The following is a 15,164-nucleotide window of genomic DNA, read 5'->3' as shown; positions in this document are numbered from 1 at the left end:
AGATGGACAAAAACAAGTGGCCTGAAGACGTGGCCTCCAAGCACTTTCTGGTTTAAAGATCGAGAACATGAGGAAGAACCAACTAAAGAGAATTCCAAGGGAAGTGAGTGCAGCATGATATTGTGTGACAAAAGAGGTGTATTTGATCTTCATCCCCACTTCCTGGCACAGAGGTCCTAAAACCATGGGCATATTTTGGGGACATGGGTTGTAGAGTGAGGAGTCAAATGGGACAGTATGCAATGAGAGTCTCTGATCCCTGGTAAAGTTGCCTTTTGAAATATGAAGTTGTGCTTCTCCCCACTTCTTACCCTTCCAAGAGCAAGTTTTTCTCCTCTGGAAGGAAAACCAAAGGACAGAATCAACATATGTATTCCCCCTCTTTCATCATAATCAGAGTGGAAGAAGGAAGCCACCCGAAAGGGTGCAGACATGTTTGAGATGATGGAGAATTATTAGGGTAAAGAACAGAGAGCAGATTACAGAAAAAGATAGGGGTCAGGAAGTCAACAGGGAGGTACCTGGAGAACCCCTGGACACAGGGAAGAGGTGATGACAGTGAAACAGTTTTACAGGGAACAGAAAACCTACCAGCTACTAGTGAGCTGTGATCCAGTCTCCAGTGATTAACCAGGGATGCAGAGGCGGCCACACATCAGCCCTTGAGACAGCCAGGTGAGAAGTTTGGGTTTGCACGGGGAGCTCAGGGGTGAAGGCAGGCTGGGACTGGCCGATCTTGTGGAATACTTTGGCCCAGCAATGAACAGAAAGGGAGCTGCAGACTCCACAGGGCAGACTGGTGGCAGGTCGGAGCTAACAGCACAGGGATCAAATGCCAGAGCGGGCATGTTTCCAGCTAGTCACATCCGACTGACCTCACGAGGAGGACAGCACCAGCTTTGCGTCCTGCAGGATCTGTGTGGTCCCCAGATCAGAAAGCCAACAGCCCCAGCTCTCCAGCAGTGCTCCGCTGGGCACCATCTTGTGTGTTTAGACAAGATCAGTGCTGCCGATAAACTATTTATCTGGGACAGTTGGCATCTTCCTAACCCAGGACACTGATTGAACATAAAAATTGACTTGTAGACCTATAGGTAATACATCTTAGAAAACTGCACTAAGGAGAAAAATGCAGCAAACAGAAGGAAACCTCCAGTCTCACTCTTTAGTGCTGGACAAGGTGCTACATTGCTGCCCATTGTGAATGAATTCTCTCCTCTCTTTTGGCTTTTGAGAGACTCCCCTGAGGTGGTGTATAAGAAGCACCATTTCCACCATCCCTTTGGGTCTTTTCCTTTCTTGGAGCCCCGCCTGTCAGTATGGCAGGAGAGCTGTCTCTTTCTTAGATTTCCTCAGGTCTTTCCTCCCTTGGAGCCCCCTCCTGTCACTACAGCAGGAGTCCTTCCTTCCCTCTCTTCTTAAATAATAAATTGTGCTTTGCAAACTAGAGTTGTCTGCATGAAAATTCTTTCCTGTGAGACAAGAAATGAGGTTGCTGCCATGTTTTGTGTTGAACTCTCTGCAACAATAGAAGCATCATTTATTATATCTGGGTTTTTCACAACGCTTCTAAAAGCTCTAAAATTTCCTGAGTGGCAAAGGTGATTGGAGCATATGGCTGTCCCTTGGTGTCCTTGGAGGCTTGGTCCTAAGATGCTTCAGTCTCTCATATAAAGTGGTACAGAGATTTCATCGGACTGACACGAGTTTTTTATATACCTTAGATCATCCCTAGACTATTCATTATAATACAGTGTCACTGCTGTGCAAGTCGTTCATAGCCATATCAACTGCATAGGGGATAATCCCATAATCCCGTAAGGGATAACTGTAAGAAGAAAAGCAGTGTGTGGTACAGATATGTTTTCAAAAACTATTTGGCATCTGCTTTTGGTTGAACCCATGCATATGGAGTCTACTTGTATAGAGGCCTGATTATATTGTCATTCATAATGAACCCTTTTTGCTCATACCTGGGTTTTTTCAATTGGGATGACTTGGGTTGGTTCCAGAGCTAGTTCAGCCACCAGAACAACTAAGTGCCCTGACCTCTGAGTGAGTAAACTCTGTAAAATAATAATAATAATAACAACTCTTGATGAGCTTTGGGGAGCTTTGGCAATGGAGAACAAATACATGGAGGCGCTGGAAGAGTAACACCATTATTGTTTGCATTCTGGGCATGCACCTGCTTTGGCATGCCAGAGGAACAACCTGCTTACCTCTGGGTTGCAGGAAGATGAGGGACACCTCTCATGCAATGCTGGCCAAGCCTCAGGGAATATGAACTTACTTCAGGTGCATCCGTGCGATGTCTGACAGCTCCACACATAGCAGGTGGACAACAGAAGCAGGCATTCCAGGAGTTTGTGACATGCCATTTGTTCTGTTCTGATCACAGCCAGAAGCTGTCCGCAGTGATGAAGCAGCCTCTCCCTACAATCATCTGGGGTTGAGTCACCCACACTGGATCCAGGCCAGCCCCAGGCTGGTCCCTGTGATGCTCTCATCTAACATCCCCAACAGGAGAGTTGCCTCAGTTCTGCCAGATCAGAGAAATATGGTATCCTGGGCACCTTGAGGGGCAGGTGTGAGTGGTGGCAGAAATGTCAGGTAAGGTAGGCCTTGGGGGAGTGAGGAGGCAAGCCCTACTGTCTGCACCCTAAATTCTTGTCCTTTATTGGAGTTGCAATGTCAGGAGCATGAGCAGGAGTGTGGGACATGAGGGACCAGAGATGCCTGAGCTAAGTTCCCTGTGACCTTCAGAAGGTGAAGGGTCAGAAACAGACTCCTGGTCAAGGATGTGTCAAAAGAAAGGGCTCTGGGTACCTCTGAACAGGTGTCTCCACCACCATGAGGCCCCACTCATAGACAGCCTGGAAAGAGGTTTGGTCCTGTCCCATCTCTTGGGTGTCAGGCTGCAAACAGCTTCATGACTGTCATCCCAACCATCCCTGCCAGCTTTGCCCCAGGGACTTCCTGTGCTCTCAGGAGCCCCGGGGCCTCTCATGGAGGCTCCCAGCTGCCTGGCTTCCTTTAGGCTTTCCAGCTCAGGGCAGGGCAGCGAAGTGGGTTCGACCAGAAGGGCTAGCCTAATTTTCTTACCTGTTCCTTCAGCACTCAGCCTTACCCTGACAGCCTCTGTAAGCTCAGATGACAGGGCTGACATGCAGTTGTCTGCCCCAGCCCAGCTTCTAGAGCAGCCATGGGCCTGAGAAGGTAGGATTGGGCAGGATGAGGGGCTCACACTCCCTGTGCCAAGGCTCCCTATGGGCCGTCCCTGGAGAGTTGGAAGACAGGTACTTAATGGATATCCACTGATGGGACCAGGTTGGGTGACAGAGTGGCCTCTCTGAAGATTCTTTCCCATTAAAAATTGGAGAAAACCTACTTGAGTAGAGGTGAGAAACCCCAGAGAAGCCAGTGCCATGAGCTTGCTCTGCTCTGCGTGTGGCCTTGAAGGAACAGGGCTGGGGGCATGGCAGCGCTATGCCATCCCTGGTCCAGGGGCACACCAATCAGAGGAGTCTGCTCCGCAGTGGTTTGTGTTACCAGAAATGTCTGGTGGGTTCTTTCTTCAGCTTAGTATAGAAATAAAAAGCCAGGAATCTGTTGCAGAGAGAAAAGTTTATTTGCGAAGGGAGCAGGGAAGGGAGGGAAGGGGAAAGCACCCCCAGAAAGGAAGCGGGAGGTGGGGTGCCTCTCGAAAGGGAAGGGAGAGAGAGACACCAAAGGTTTGAGGAAGGGTCTTAGGATTTTAAGCCTTCCTTGACCCCTCCTTGTTGGGTGGGGAACCTACAGGTAAGATGTTCCCCATTGGTGGTCTCTTAATTAATTAGAAAATGGGTGGGCAATGCTGGTGCCACCCACCTGAAGGTGTGGCCAAGACCTCAGCAGGCCTGGATGGTCTCAGTTACCACACCCAGAGTCAGACCTGGAGACCAGTGTGTGTCTCAGCTACTGTGCCAAGGACAGGAGTGCAGAGGGCTAAGGCAGGGTTACCCTGGTCCTGCCCCCGACTGCAGGGCAACACCATCCCTCACAGGAGCTGCCTTCATCCTGGGACGGTGACTGCCCTCCTGGCCATGTTTCTTTCTGGGTCCAGACTGGTATGCCCCCTTGGCTGACTTCTCCTTCCTTTGATGTTGCAGCTTGCTGTGGGGTAGTGGTAATGATGGCAGGAACATCAATCAGCATAGTATCAGGAGGTGGTTGCCTGGGGCTTTTTTCCTCCCACTTCCCTCTGTGCTTGAAAGAACCAGGCCCAAACTCCATGAACTGTGGGATGCCTTGGGTCCCTGGGAGGTTGTGGCTCAGGAGAGCTCAGGGTCCTTCTAAGGCTCGGGCGCTGCTCCTCATGCAGTGCATCTTTAGTGGCTGGAAGGGATAAGAAAGTTGCAGGACCCCTTCCCCCACCCAGGATCACCTGGTGCCCCTCATGCTGAAAGGAGGTGGAACTGTGCCTGATGTAGGACTCCACTGGAGGGCACCAGAGGACAGGACAGAGCCTCTCCTGGCAACAGGAGGCTCCAGGCTTGAATCCTTCCATGCGCATCTTCCTGGTATGCCCAGATTTCAAAATGCTTTTACACTAAGTTTCTCTTTCAATGGATTTGTTAACGAACGTCTTGAAGCTAACTAGCTAGATAATAGAAGGATAGATGTTAGATAACAGATGATAGATGTTAGATAATAAATGGATAGAGATGTGTAGATATATTCGGTATATGTGACAGAATAATTTTGAAATGTTTTAAATTATTTATTTTCATTTTATATGGCAGGGAGAAAGAAAGACAATGATACAAAGGAAGACCATTCATCATTTTAAATATTTATTTATTTTTATTGGAAAGTCAGATATACAGAGAGGAGGAGAGACAGAAAGGAAGATTTTCTGTCCACTGATTCACTCCCCAAATGGTCAGAAAGGCCAGAGCTGCGCCGATCCAAAGCCAGGAACCAGGAGCCTCCTCTGGGTCTCTCACACAGGGGCAGGGTCCCAAGGCTTTGAGCTGTTCTTGGCTGCTTTCCCAGACCACAAGCAGGGAGCTAGATAAGAAGCAGGGCTGCTGGGATTAGAACCAGCAACCATATGGGATCCTGGTGCACGCAAGGCAAGAACTTTAGCAGCTAGGCTACCGTGCCAGACCCCATCATTCATTTTCTAATGTGGTCACCATATCAGTGAGGGCTGGGCCAACCTCTAAGTTAGAGCCCAGAATTCAAACCAGGTTTCTTTGTCATGCTGATTGCACGGATTCAAAGCCATGAGCTACTGCCTCATATGGTGTGTGTTAATAGAGCTGGATCAGAGCAGAGTAGCTGAGACTGAAACTGGGTTCTTTGCTAGGAGATGCAGGTGCATGACGCGGCATCTTCACTGCTGAGCCAAGTGCCCAGCTGTACTTTCAGACTTAACATCTTATAATCCTATCAGTTATTTATAGTGTGTTGCATTATAGAACACCTCAAAAGCAATGAAAATTTCAGAGCCATGGTAGAATCAGATAGGAAAGCCCAAAAGTACATGCTCTAACCTACATAGTGTTTCTCATTTATTTGTTTATTTTTACTTCTTTCCTTATTTCAGCACATACCTGCTCCTACCTGTTGTCACAAGCTTATGTGAAGATGCTGGAGACACTGTGGTTGGCATGTCTCAAAACTACCACTGTTGTCACACTGGAGAAGGCAGTCGCAAAATATCGAATCAAAAATTGTGATGGCATCCATGCCATTATGATTGTTCTTTCCAAGTAGACTCGTGTAGAAACCTCAGGTGACCCAGCTGTGTAGGAAAGAACAGGAAAGAGGCCCTAGGTCAAGCATTTAAAGGATTCCCCAGTAGTCAGACATATCAAATTCGGCCCCAGCCTAAGAGAGCCCAACTACCTGAGATCAATGATGATGAATTCATTGTGTCTGCTTTGCCTTGGAAGTTGGGATGGGCTGATAAGTGTCATCTGGTTAGCTTGATAACTGACAGCACCTTTTGTTAGAAAGATTTTTTTCTGGTCTTGTAGAAACTCTGATCATATTGGGATATTTTAGAATTTTACAAGGAAACAAACACAGGAGCTGCCCCTCAATGCTTACCATCTACTCTTAACCTCTTAGAATGTCTTGGAAACCTTATAGGAGCCTCTGTTGAGCAGGACTACTTAGATGCTAAACCATAGTGTAGTCCCGCTCAGTGTGACTAGTTGGCACAGAGACAGAAGACTCCATCTCAGGGGCTGTGATGTGCCTTCAGTGAATGCTGAACTGGACTGCAGCTACTTCAGGCATGTCATTGACTCACGTCAAGACAAGCTGAACATTAAAACACAGTCCGGTGCAGTAGCCTAGCGGCTAAAGTCCTTGCCTTGCATGTGCCAGGCACCCATATGGGTGTCGGTTCTAATCTCGGCAGCTCCACTTCCCATCCAGCTCCCTGCATGTGACCTGGGAAAGCAGTGGAGGATGACCCAAAGACTTGGAACCCTGTATCCACATGGGAGACCTAGGAGAAGCTCCTGGCTCCTGACTTTAGATCCTTGGCAGGCATATCCTCTGTCTGTAACACAGGCATCTCGTGTGGGTGCCAGTTCCAGTGCCAACTGCTCCACTTCCAACCAGCTTCTTGTTGTAGCCTGGAAAAGCAGCAGAGGATTGCTCACGTTCTGGGGACCCTGCACCCACGTAGGAGATCTGAAGAAGCACCTGGCTTCTGATCCTTCTGACCAAGCTCTGGTCCTTGAAGTTCTTTGGGTGGTGAATGAGCAGATGGAAGATTTCTCTCTCTCTCTCTCTGTAACTCTCCTTCTCAGATAAAAGCAAATATTTTTTTATTAATTACACTTATGTGACACAGTTTTATAGGTGCAAATAATTTTTTTAAATGGCTTAGGGCTGTCCTCTACTGCTTTCCCAGGCCATAGGCAAGAAAGCTCAATGAGAAATGGAGCAGCTGGAACACAAACTGGCACACATATGGGATCCTGACATGTGCAAGCTGAGAACTGTAGCAACTAGGCTATCATGCTGGACCCTGATCAATGTCTTGTAAAATTATATTTTCTCATAATAAACCATAAGTTGTGTACATTTTATTTAAATTTTACAAATGATGTATTAAAATAGTAGAATCAGTTGTATAGGACATTCATTATCACCTTTAACATCATATTTAATAAAACATTTTGCTATTTTTAGGATATATTTACTATCAATCAACAAAGTTCATTTATTTAATAATTTTCCCCAGAGACAATTTATATGGATTTTTGCACAATATCCTAACAGGTCCTCTTTCACTTCCATGATACCATTTTGAAAACGGATTTCTGTAACCATTTAGAAACATAAAACCTGGTCTTCAAATATTCTTTCTCGCAGAAAGTCTTACACAAATACTCTTCTAGGAACATCCTAGGTGTGTGTTGTATTTGGGATCAAAATTGGAATATTTGTTGCCATTACTATCCATAAAATGACAAAATTGTTAAATGTTAATATTCATTTGTTTACCATGCCATATGTACGTTATGTATTGATAAGTAACTGGGCCATGGCAGAACCACCTCCTATGATCACTCCACCATGAACGGCACTCACAGTTTGCATTATAATATCCCATCCACATACTTGAAACAACAGCACAATTTTGCTTTGGAATCCTCTGATGGAAAGCACCTATCTGGAATCAGAGTCATGATTGAACATTTACTGTGACATAATTAGTGTGGAAAAGAGTTCTCTGGCTATTTTGAACATTCCTACTCCCTTTGGAAGGCACTGCTTTTGTCTTCCTCACCTCATCCAAATCCCTACCAGGTAATATTTGCCCTTGAAAATGTAAATGAGTAATAATCATAGCTATGCAGATGAGCACAGCCCTTGTGGAGTTGTTCTCCATGTACATCTGAGGGAAAGGAAATGGACATTTGTAAGAAACCTTTTAGCTCCCATGTTCACTGCAGCATTGTCCACAGTAACCAAGCTATGGAATCAAGCCAGGTGTCCACTGCTGTGAGAGTGGATAAAGAAAACTTAATATAGCGCACACGTATGCACACACACACACACACGGGGAGAGGACGGAGAGAGAGGCTGTACAATGGGCATTGACACACAGACAAAAACAGTAAGTTCTAGTGTTCCAGAGCAGTGTTGGGGTGAAGGAACTGCATACAGAATATAATATATGCTTGCGGGTGAAAGAACTGAGAGAGAAGAACTGGCAGTCCCCCAACACAAAGGAAGGATGGGAAATGGGAAGGCAAGTTACCTGGGCTCGCTGTTTTACACTCTGGAGTTGTGTTGAAAAACTGCACTGTATCCCAAAAGCATACATAATATTACATGTAAATCAGCCATTTAAAATCATTTAAAACTTAAAAAATAATAGAGAAGAATAGAAATGACTAACAAACAAAAAATAAAATTCTTGTGGCTAAGTTAAACTTTCAAGTAGGAGGGACACTGAAATGAGCTAACACATTCAAATGCAATGATATCAACATGAAAGAATGCAGCTCCAATGAAAATGCCATCTGAGATGCAGTCACCGCAAACTGTGCGGGGTTGATGTGTAAGTTCATACACAGGACCTTGTTTTTATTTTTTTAAAGACTTGTTTTATTATTTTTTGGAAAGTCAGATATACAGAGGAGAGCAGAGACAGACAGGAAGATCTCCTGCTGTTTCACTCCCCAAGTGGCTGTAATGGCTGGTGCTGCGCTGATCTGAAGCCAGGAGATTCTTCCAGGTCTCCCATGTAGGTGCAGGATCCAAGGCTTTGGGCCGTCCTCACCTGCCTTCCCAGGCCAAAAACAGGGAGCTGCATGGGAAGTGGGCCTGCTGGAATTAGAATCAGCACTCATATGGGATCCCAACGTGGGCAAGGTGAGGACTTTAGCCACTAGGCTACCGTGCTGGGCCCAATACACACAGAACTTTGATGAAGCTATTGAAAATATACCACAACATTTCAGGGTTAAAATCATCATGGATGAACAGAGGGTCCTCTAGAATTGGAAGGCAAAGAAGCCATTGCAAATATTAGAGAAGTAAAGAACATCTGAAATGGAAAATATGCAGGCACTACACCTAAACCATCAGAACATCAAAAGAAGATCTTCAACATAGAATTCAGAGCACCACACATTATGAAGATGTCAATAAACATAGAAGCCAATCTTACAATTGTTTTAATCAAAAGTAAAATCCATTGTTAACTCTGTAGTTGACAAGAATACTGAAGATGTATTATTTAAAGCCTGGCGCTATAGCCTAGTGGCTGTAGTCCTTGCCTCACATGCACCGGGATCCCATATGGGCACAGGATCTAATCCCAGTGGTCCACTTCCCATTCAGCTCTCAGCTTGTGGCCTGGGAAAGCAGTGGAGGACCAGCCAAAGCTTTGTGACCCTGCACGTGTGGGAGACCCGGAAGAAGCTCCTGGCTCCTGGCTCCTGGAGTGGGATCGGCTCAGATCTTGCCATTGCAGTCACTTGGGGAGTGATAAATCAGGTGGAAGATCTTCTGTCTCCTCTCTGTACATCTGACTTCGCAATTAAAGAAATAAATCTTGAAAAACATTACAACAGTAACATCACAATTGAGTGTGTAAGTGTGTGTGAATAGGAGTGTTCAATCAGCTATCCCACAGCAAGCTTCTGGCACTTCTTTGTTGTTCTACAAGTGAAATGCTTCTCAGTCCCAAGTGGGAAAGAACCACAGAGAAGGACTTTACTTGGTGGTCCTCTTGCTGCGGCCCAAGGAGCTGCCTTCCCTTCCCTCAGCCTGAAGGCCTGCTTGGTCCACCCTGTTCCAGGCAGAATACCCAGCTCCTCTGCTTGCAGCCAGAATTCCAGGAGCAGAAGAGCAGACATGGGCTGCCCACACCACTGCTGCTTCTCTGGCCGGTCCTGGGACTCCTAGCAGCTACCCAGGAAGCACATTGCCCAGTGCCCAAGGCAGTGTGGAAAGCACTGAGCTGAATGTGGAAGCTAGGCTCACTGCTCTCTTGCCTGCATCCCATGCCTGCACGCAAGAAACCTGGCCTGAGGATGCCCTCCCTGGTTTCCACAGCTCTGGGAGGCCTCCCCACGGGAAAGCACACAATGGACCCAGTGGACAGGAAGCAGAGAATGAAGCCGGAAGCCGGAAGTGGGTAGAAAGCATGAGGTCTGCCTTGGTCCTCCAAAGGCCTTTGAATCCCCAGGAGTGGGGCTGCATGGGCAGGTGCCAGGGCAGGAGACAGGGTGAAGCCCAGCTCGCTGCAGGCCAGGAGGGCTGGAGCAAGGTCCCCATGTCACTTGGCGAAATGCAGGGTGCAGTCAAGGGCCAAGGCACAGAGAGAAGCAGTTCTGTGCTCTGGATCTCAGTGGGGAACCCTGGCCTGAGGGGAAGGCGCGGCCGCCCCTGTCCACCACGTCAAGCCGCCAGCGCCCCACAGCAGCCAGGGCCCTTCGCTGTCACGACCACGGTCGGCAGCGGGTTCCCCACGCGCCCCAGGCGCGCCAGCTCTGCCCCGCGGCCCACCCGCTTCGCTCCGTGCTCGCGCCGAACTCAACACTCCAACGGAAACGTCTCGGAGCTCCCAAGAGCGTCGAACGCACCCCCCCACACTGAGCGCCGCCGTGCACCTTCAGGACCAAGGAAGGAACCCCGGCATTCAGTGCAGCTTGACCCCGGTAGGGGCCCAGCCCCTCGGACCAATCAACCCCACACCCAGTACCCTACTCCCCACACCCAGTACCCTACTCCCCACACCCAGAGTCCTGCTCCCCAGACCCATCTGCTCTCTGAACTGAGTCCACAGGCGGGCGGGGGAAGCTCTCAGAGGCTTCCCCCGCCGCCAGCGGCAGGGGCTCCCACCCCACCCCGCAAGGCCGGGAGCCTCTTGCTTTCTGAGGGCTCAGCCCTCAATGGGCTCATTTCCAACCTTCTCCTCTGAGGTGGTCCTCAGAGGAAGCAGCTGCTGCCGCCCCAGGCCGCACCCGCTGGACCTGGAGAGGCAGGCCTTGCGTTGCTCAGGATGGCTGCTGCCAGGGGATGCCTGGCACTCCTTGCAGCAGTGCCCCAAGCGCTGCAGCAGGGTGTGCAGCAGGCCCTGTGGAAGTTGCTGCATTATCTATGGGCCCCGCTGGCCCGGCCCCTGGCTTGGGTTCAGCAGAGGGCAGTATCAGGCCGCGCCCCAGAGGAGAGGGGCCCTACAAGCAGCAATGAGAGGGCATTCAAGCCCAGGGGCAGCCCCATAGGCTCAAATGAGCAGGACACACAGGACAGTAGCTCCCAGGCCAGTGGCAGGGCCCCTTCTGCGGTCAGTCGCCTGAGCGTCAATAGGGGCCTGGATTCCTTTGTTCCCAAGCCAGGGCCTCTGAGGAAGACTACAAATCCTGAGAGATGGAGGAGGGAACCCGAATGCCCCTTCAGGGTGACATACACCCAGCACAACACCCTCACCAGCTCCTACAGCTCCAAAGTGGAGACCTGGCTGCTCAGGGCAATCGGGTCCCGAGCTCCAGTCAGGGCATCACAGGGCAAGATCCTCAAGAAACGCCCTCAGGTGGGCATCCCTGCCACCAGGTTTGCCCACAGGAACATCCTACAAAAGAAGGCTGTTGGTTGGGCCAAACCTGCATGGAAGCAACAGAACAAGACCCCCAAGGAAGGCCAAATCAACAGAGTCCACTCTTACATGGATCATAGGAACATCTCACAGAAGCCTGCCAGACAAAATACCAATGAGCCACGGACCAAGACATGCAAGAAAGGTCGGCTGCTCAGGGCCTCAGTCTACAGAGCGCTTCACAGGAACATCCCCAGTGGCAGAACCTCATCAGGCTTTAGGCACCTGCATGTAAAAGATGGCATGGCTTCCTTTGTGCCCAGGTCTGGGCCTCTGAGAAGAACCCCAAAACCTGAGAGACAGAAGAGGGAACCCGAGTTCCTCTTCGGGGCGACCTGCACCAAGTCCAACCCCAGCACCAGCTCCTACAGCTCCACCAAGGGGCCCTGGAGGCTTTCAGCAATCAGGGTCCGAGCTCCTGTCAGGTCATCACAGGCCAAGACCACTAAGGAACGCACTCAGGGCGTCACTGTAGCCTCCAGGTTGCCCCACAAGGATATCCCAGAGGCCATGGCTGAGGGCAAACCTCTCCAAACACCACATGCCAACACTTCTGGAGATGGGCAGGAGGACAGGGTCCCCTCCTCTACTGAGCCCTGCAAAAACCAACAGAAGGCTGAGGGCGAACATGGTGGTAGACTACATGACAAGACCTGCAAAAGAGTTCAGGTGGCTGGCACCAGCGGCTTCAAAGCAACCAACAGCAGCATCCTGCTAGAGAGCTCTGCAGCTAAACCTACCAGTGGACAACATGACAAGAACTCTGACAAAGGCCTGCCAGCAAGCACACACACCGAGGAAGCAACCCATGGGTTGATTGATGAGAAGAGGAATGCTATAGCAGCCCCTGCCACAGCACCACAAGTGAAGACGAGAAATGAAGATGTGCAGGGAGTAATAACCCTCCTGAAAGAATATGAAGAAAAAGCATTCCACTCCAAGATGCTCAGAAAAAAATCCCAGAAAAGTGTGGGAACTCCAGCCAATAAAACATATCCACTAACCACTGAGACAAGGCCACAGGATGGTCTCCCAGCCAAGAAGGAATACATCTCTTCAAGATACAAAACAATCTCACAGGGGAAGTCTGTGGCAACCCTGGCTCTGGAGCCACAGGCCAAGTCACCAGGCAAACACCTGCAAGCTGGTGTCCCAGAATCTAAGATATTCCATAAGGATAGCAGACAGGAGAGAAAGGTTGTGGCTGAATATGCATGTATGGCACAACATGCAGAACTGTCTGAGGGAGACCAAGACAAATCTCCCACTTCTCAAGACCCGTATTGGGCCATGCCCAAGAGGAAGGTCATGGGCTCACCTTCCTCAACACAACACGTGCACAACTCAGACACACAGGTCGGAGCCCCCAAATCCAGCAAGCTCAGCAACACTGTGTACCAGCAGATGGTGGACAAACTCGCCAAGCTGTCTATTGCCAAATCACCTGAGAAACACCCGAGGACCAGTGCCCCTGCATCCAGGGAGTGGCACAGAGACACCAACAGGAACAGGAGCAGTGTGGGCATCTCTGCCTCGGCACCTCTCATGAAGACTCCTGAGGAAGGCTCGCAGGCAGAAAGCAACACCCTGGAAGGCCTGCCAGCAAGGCTCCTCACATGCCCCGGGCACAGCTCTATTGCCCATGCTGAGACTACAGGTGCCTCTGGCCTGGCACCACAGGCCGAGCATCCCCAGGAGAAACTGCAGCCTGGCACCACAGCCTCCACTGCCCTGCACAAGAACAAGAACACTCAGTCTAAGAAGCAGGCAACTGGTAAACTCACCTGTGGACCCCAGAACAAGAAAACCGGCAAAGTCTCAGAGGCCAGTGTCGTGGTCTCTGGTGAAAAAAGCCACGTGCCACAGGACACAATTGTGGATGACGAGTCCTTGGCACCGTTTGCCGACATCGCTGAGGAAGCCCCACAGTCTGCAACTCCAGCCTCCGATACACCACAGTGCAATATCCAGGTCACGACAAACGATACTTTCGAACCTGCCAGGAGACATGTCTCGTTCCCCAATGCTGGCACACAGTCCAGATCCCCTCCCTCAATTACACATGGCAACATCCCACATGAAAAGTCTGTGGGCCAACAATTGATCTCTGCACCACTTGATAACACTCCTGAGCAATTCCTGCTCACTGGTGCTGCAGCCTCTTTGGTGCCCCAGGAGGAGAATAAAACTGCTGGTGTTTCTGTCTCAACACCACTTGAACAGACCTGTGAAGAAAGGTCTCAGGAAACAACGACCCCTGTGGAAGGCTGGCATGACAGAATCTCCAGCTCTGCAGTACACAGCAACAGCGTGCAGAAGGCTGATGGCACACCCACCCGGGCGTCACAGTCTGAGACCCCTGGGGAAGGCCTGCTAGTTGGCTCCACCACCTCTGAGGGGCCACACAGCAACATCCGCAGGAGGAGGAAGGCTGCAGACAAATATGCCTGGGAGTCACTTGCAAACATCCCCAAGGAAGTCTCTCGGGGAGCAAAGGTTTCCATGGAAGCCACACAAGAGAGAGTACCTGACTCCACAGAACATAGGGACACCACGCAGGAGAAAGCTGCTGCCAAACCCACCCAGGAGCCAGATGCCAAAACCCATGAGACAGGCTGGCTGGTTGGTACCCAAGCCTCCAGGGCACCACACAGCGATATCCCCAGTGGCAGCACCTTGTCAGGCTTTGGGCGCCTCCATGCCAAAGAGGTCCTGGCTTCCTTTGTGCCCGGGTCTGGGCCTCTGAGAAGAACCCCAAAACCCGAGAGACAGAAGAGGGAACCCGAGTTCCCCTTCAGGATGACCTGCACCAAGTCCAACCCCAGCACCAGCTCCTACAGCTCCACCAAGGGGCCCTGGAAGCTCTCAGCAATCAGGACCCAAGCTCCGGTCAGGGCATCACAGGCCAAGACCACTAAGGAACACACTCAGGTGGTCACTGCAGCCTCCAGTGTGCCCCACAGGGATATCCCAAAGGCCAAACCTGAGGACAAACCACTCCAAACACCACATGCCAACACCTCTGGAGATGGGCAGGAGGACAGGGTCCCCTCCTCTACTGAGCCCTGCAACAACCAACAGAAGGTTGTGGGAAAACATGGTGGTAGACTACATGACAAGACCTGCAAAAGAGTTCAGGTTTCTCGCACCAGAGTCTTCACAGCAGCACTAATTAAAATACTGCTGGAGAGCTCTGCAGCTAAACCCACCAGTGGACAACATGACAAGAACCTTGACAAAGGCCTGCCAGCAAGCACACGCACCAAGGAAGCAACCCGCAGCTGGATCCATCAGAAGAGGAATGTTTTTGGCATTCCTGCCACACCACCACATATCATGACCAATAGTAAAGACTTGCAGGGAAAAATAACCCTCCTGAAAGATAAGGAAGAAAAAGCATTCCACTCCAAGATGCTCAGAAAAAAATCCCAGAAAAGTGTGGGAACTCCTGCCAGGAAAACACAAGCAATGACAGCTGACATAGCACCTCAGGATGGCCTCGTAGAAACCAGGGAAGACAACTCTTCAAGATACAAAACAATCT

General features: G+C 49.9%; 1 pseudogene; it reads left to right on the top strand.

Moving 5' to 3' along the window:
* The window catches only part of LOC121166446, a 1,182,205-nt pseudogene that overhangs the window by 1,079,246 nt on the left and 87,795 nt on the right, over positions 1-15,164 (top strand).

This window comes from Ochotona curzoniae, unplaced genomic scaffold (assembly GCF_017591425.1).
Source record: "Ochotona curzoniae isolate NIBS_2020 unplaced genomic scaffold, NIBS_Ocur_1.0 patch14, whole genome shotgun sequence".
Classification (NCBI taxonomy): domain Eukaryota; kingdom Metazoa; phylum Chordata; class Mammalia; order Lagomorpha; family Ochotonidae; genus Ochotona; species Ochotona curzoniae.
This window is presented reverse-complemented; position numbering and strand designations above follow the sequence as displayed.